The following is a 5,976-nucleotide window of genomic DNA, read 5'->3' as shown; positions in this document are numbered from 1 at the left end:
ATAGCAAACGCAACATGCCAAAACACTTTTGACAGGGTTTATGTAATTAATTTAAGATTGGAGTGAAAATTATAAATTTTTTGGTGGAGGTGGGGTGTTGGGGTTCAATGTCACTTCAGATGTATATACTTTACATACAAGACGAGAAAAGTATTTGAGGTTGAATGCAGTTGATTGCCTTTTTTAGCACAATTTCAAATATTCACTTGTGTGTACTTATCACAAAAAAAAAAAAATTAAAGAATGTATTAAGTTTTTAAATTCCACATTTAAAGGACCATAATTATTGCACAAATAGTATTTAGTATTCTCTCAAAATATTTACTAAATATTATTAAACTGAACTTATTTGACAGAAAAAACAATAGTCAAAGTGTTTAGCCACATTATACACTGAACAAAATTATAAATGCAACACTTTTGTTTTTGCCCCCTTTTTTTATGAGCTATCTTTGATCTGTCTAAATCTGTGTTAGTGAGCACTTCTCCTTTGCCGAGATAATCCATCCACTTCACAGGTGTCAGTGTGGCATACCAAGATGCTGATTAGACAGCATGATAATTGCACAGGTGTGCCTTAGGCTGGGCAAAATAAAAGGCCACTCTAAAATGTGTAGTTTTACTGTATTGGTGTGTCCAGGGCGGTCCGAAAACCAGTCAGTATCTGGTGTTACTGCCATTTGCCTCACGCAGTGCAAAACACCTCCTTTTGATCAGGTTGTTGATTGTGGCCTGTGGAATGTTGGTCCACTCCTCTTCAATGGCTGTGTGAAGTTGCTGGATTTGGCAAGAAAATGCTCAATAGGTGACAATTCCAGTGAGTAGTGTTGCTTTCGTCAACGAAAATTATGACTAAATATCATCATCAATGAACCTTTAACCTTTAATGAAAAAGAGATCACAACCTTTCGATTGCCAGTCCAACTCTCTAACCATTAGGCCACGACTTCCCACCATTGGTTTACAAAATAAAAACTATGCTAAAATGTCTCTTCACTTTCATTGACCAAAACGTTATGTAATTTCATCTCATTTAGTCGCTTTATTATTATTATTTTGCAGTATTTCTGTCTCCTGTGTCTCACTTCAGGGACTGCATCAGGTCACACTGCACAGACGCAGGCGACGTCATTTCTTCAAGAACCACTCGTGGCAGTATTTAGAAGACGACAACAAAAAAAGTTAAGTATGACACAGAGAAAGGGATCAATATGCGTAGTTCTAACATGTTTGGTTGGTAAAATAAATGTAAATTCAAATAAAAGTGTTTTCCGTGCCTGGAATGGATGTATTCAAGTCTACAAGGCAACAATAATATAAAAGAAATCTTCTTTGAAATGAAAATTTTGGTTTTGTCTATACTACTACTTATAATGTATTGACTGGGTTAAATAGAATTGCATTACTAAAAAGCGACTAAAATACAATTTTCATTGACTAAAACTAGACTAAATGTCACCAGGGCCGAGCATATCCTCATTGAAAATAACCAAAACAATCCAAGGTTTTTATTTAGCACAGTGGCTAGATTAACAAATAATCAGCCAGATGTCACCCGATTTAAATATTCCCTCAACGTTTAATAGTAATGACTTTATGAATTTCTTCACTGATAAAAATAGATAACATCAGAATTACAATAACAATTGTAGATTCTACAGTGACTAATACTTCAGTTTCATCCATCATAAACTGCAAAGATAAACTGCAGTGCTTTACAGTACAACTAAGGGCTAAATAAACTTATCACTGCAACAATATGTTTATTAGATCCTGTACCCACTAAATTACTGAAAGAGTTGTTACCTGTAGCATAAGAACCTTCTTAAACTTCTCAATATTGTTTACTCTTCGTTATCTTTATGTCACGTCCCAAAACCATTCAAGCTGGCGGTTATTAAGCCTCTTATTAAGATACCACAACTAGATCCTAGTGAACTGGCAAATTACAGGCCCATTTCAAATCTTCCATTTATGTCTAAAATTTTAGAAAAAGTTGTGTCTGCTCAATTGTGCTCCTTGCAGGTTTCAGGCCCCACTATAGCACAGAAACTGCACTCGTTCAAATTACAAATGACTTGATTCTTGCGTCAGATCAAGGCTGCATCTCATTGCTAGTTTTACTTGATCTTAGTGCTGTGTTCGACACCATAGATCATGACATACTCATAGATCGATTACAAAACTATACAGGTATTCAAGGGAAGGCTCTAAGATGGTTTAGATCCTAGCTGTGTGATTGCTACAACTTTGTTTATTTAAATGGGGAGTCATCTCATTTATTACCAGTAAAATACGAAGTGCCACAAGGATCTGTCCTAGGTCCTCTACCATTTTCAATATACATGTTGCCTTTTGGTAATATTATTAGAAAATATGGGATTAGTTTCCACTGTTATGCTGATGATACTCAGCTATATATCTCAACAATACCAGATGAAACTTCAAAATTATCTAAGCTAACAGAGTCTGTTAAAAATTGTAAAGATTGGATGACCAATCATTTTCACCTATTAAATTCAGATAAGAGAGATGTTACTTATTGGACCAAAAAACATTAAACAGAATCTCGTAGAATACAATTTGCATTAGACGGATGTAATTTTGCTTGCTATTTAGTAAAAAATCTGGATGTTAAATCTGACTATTATTGAGTGACAAATATTGTTATTATGGGACTTATTTCACAAATGAAAAAAATTATTGAGAAGGAGTGTGTACAAGAACCATGTGTTCTTCTCAAAATCACAACTAACACGGCGGAGAGCCATCATCCTGATGAGGTGCGTGTTGCTGGTGGCTTTCCTCGTCCGGAAGCTGCTAAATATGACCTGGCTAAGGCTGAGAAAAAGTACCAGACTGAAGCTGGATCATATTGGACATTTACCAATGGTACAATCACATCAACACTGCATTAAATTAATGCAACATTAAATTAAGAATCACTGTCCCAAAACACTGCTGTCATTATCACACCAAACATTTTAGAGTGACAGTTCAGAAATGAAATGAAAGGTTTTTGATCTGAGCATGATCTGGTGTCATTGCCAGCAGTCAGTATGTTAGAGCTTAAACAAAACTATTCACATTGTTTAAAGAAGTTTCATTTTAAGAAATCATGTCAAATGTGCCCCTGAATGAAAAACACTTTCATTTGAGTATGTGATATTTTACTGATTTATTTAATTTGATGCATATAGCTCTGGCTTCTAAAGTCCACCCTGCTGCTGGGGAACAGCTGGAGCAGGACGTCCCAGGCAAAGGTAAGAATAATAAATCAAAGAGAATTAAAAAATGTCATTATGGATTATAAACACTGTAAAAAAAATATATATATATAAGAATAAGTAATGGCACGTTCTGTACATTAACTCTTCTATAACTATAATGTAAGTTATACAATATTTATTTTTAAGTCAGTTGATTGTACTTAATTTAAGGCAGCTAATTTTTTATTTCATTACTATTATTATTATTATTATTATTATTACAATTTAATGAGTTAAAAACTGTTTTTCTTACTAACTGCAATCATTTAATAGGCCACATCCGCAACCATTATAAAATCTGCCAAAAACATGGTCAAGGAGGATTTGGCTTTGTCTATGAAGGGACTCGCTGCAAGGATGGGCTTGAGGTTTCTTTTTTTCTTTTTTTTTTTTACTTACAAAACTTAAAGCATATCTCTTCAGAATTAATGGTTGGACTGATATGATGTATGTGCACATGCTAAATGTTATTTTATGTTTTGATGACCAGGTGGCTGTGAAATTTTTAGTGAAACCACCAAACATGCCATATATCAGAGTGGTGAGTCGGCTGTGCTCTCTATATTACTGCTTCATTTTCAATTTATAGCATCTTATATTAATATTAATCACAGAGCAAAGCCAACAAAAGTGTTGTCTCTAGGGATCCTGCTATTCATGATGACATGCGGATATTATCCCACAGACTACGACCTGGATCTGATCAATAAGAAGAGCTGGACCAGACCTGCTCTGTCACAAGGCAAGTTCTTCATGAGAGAAGAAAGAAGGACAAGCTGTGTTCTTAATCACACACACACACAAAATAAAAATAAAACATAGCTTGGAAGGAAGCAGGTGTAAATAATAAGCTAACAAGTCAAACGTCTCATCTCTTTGCACAGAATGCTGCCAGCTGATTTCTGCATGTCTGATCCACAGCAGAGGATCAATCTGGAGAAGATGCGTCTCCATGACTGGTTCAAGGTACGAAGTCTTAAGATGAGCCAAGTCATTTTCTGGTTTGGTCTGATCATTAGTCATAAACGTCTTGCCAAATCAAATTTGCTTTAAGTATAATACATTTAGATTATGAATGCCAATTTCTTTTTTATCAGGTTATGGATTAAGACACGAAGAAGACAAAAACAACTCCTGTCATGGCCATCTTGTTGATGGTCTGCTTTGATAAGATAAAGCGTGTAAGTTTATAAGTGTATAAGGTTATATAATAGGACAATTGTATTAGAATTTATAAAAAAAATTTGGAAATGTATAATACATTTATTTATACAGTTTGCCTTGTTTTTTGATGTGACTGAGTGAGAGGATATCCAAGATAGAATGGATGCATATTCGCATGCCAATGTCCATATTTTAACTATGGATCATATGGTTGTGAAGTTATAGTGTAACTGTATTGCCCCATTCACAAAATTTCATGAAACTTTGTATGCGTCCTCAGAATGAGCTGTTGTCTGTTGTGTGTCCATTTTCTTTAGGCTTTGACATTGCATTCAGCAGATATAAGCCAAAAATTCATGAAACTAAATGTTTCTTCACTTGTTCTCCATATGGACAAGGTTTGAGAAGGTTCACTTTGTGCACACGGCATACATATGTTGCCATAATGGGTCATACCAGACAAATATTAAAACAAATGTTCCCACTGAACAGTTAAATATATAAAAATTATTGTGATAACTTTTTGCCCGCAAGGTTTGGAGCTGACCTGCAAAGTTTGGTGAAGATCTGACAAACATTATAGGAAGAGTACGAAAAAAAGGTATATTTAAGTTTTTTTAATCCAATTAAAATGGCGGGAAAAGATCATAGATAAACTTAAAAATAAAATGTACTCTTGTTCAGGGTCAAAGCAAGGGATCATAAAAATAATTTTGATTCTATTACACATTTGTGGAGTTAACTAAAAAGCTATTTATTATAGCTCTACCGTGTGGCCATTTAAAAAAAAAATAAAAAAAACTTGTTTTGCCATGGTATGAGAATATATATATTTTTGTAAAAGTAGGTCATTCAGATTCGTTGTTATTTATAATGTTGTAATATTTATAATTATTTAAAATCTCCTTGCACCTCCTGTTATGCTGAATAAATCTTTATAATTTTAGGACACAGTTAAAGTTGTTTGATTATGAACTATTTCTGTTTTGGGAGTACATACAGTACACAAATAATATATACATAAACTTACATAGTTCTCATCTTAGCTTTTGTACCTGGAAAATGAGACTTGGCTCTACTGAACTTACACAACATTATGATACAGAAATGTACAGCACACAGTTCGTAAACTTTCAATAGAAATCTCACATTTGACAGTAGAGGGCGCTGTTCTCTTTTCTTCTGATCCTACTGGCACAGTCATGTCACATGCTGCAGTACTTCATTTAAAATACAGTATAGAGAAGACAAGACAGGGATCAGATGAATGAAACTAGCGTGTTGTTGTTGTCTTATTCCAATAAAATGGTAATTAGCGCCTTTACAATCAGCAATCATAATAATATGCTTACAGCTGGCTACTTAACAGGTCATTTCTACACTATTTCAACATTAAGTTATGTAATGCCTTACATTTGTTTTAATGTCACTGTATATCCAATTAAATAATATTATTTACATAAAATAATAACAGATTACATTTATAAAAGTGATTGATTTCCCTTAACACTTTCTAAACATAAAGAGACTAAAAGACGGTTAG

Source organism: Carassius auratus, chromosome 26 (genome assembly GCF_003368295.1).
Source record: "Carassius auratus strain Wakin chromosome 26, ASM336829v1, whole genome shotgun sequence".
Classification (NCBI taxonomy): domain Eukaryota; kingdom Metazoa; phylum Chordata; class Actinopteri; order Cypriniformes; family Cyprinidae; genus Carassius; species Carassius auratus.
The sequence above is the reverse complement of the archived record's forward strand: the minus strand, read 5'-3'. Positions refer to the sequence as shown.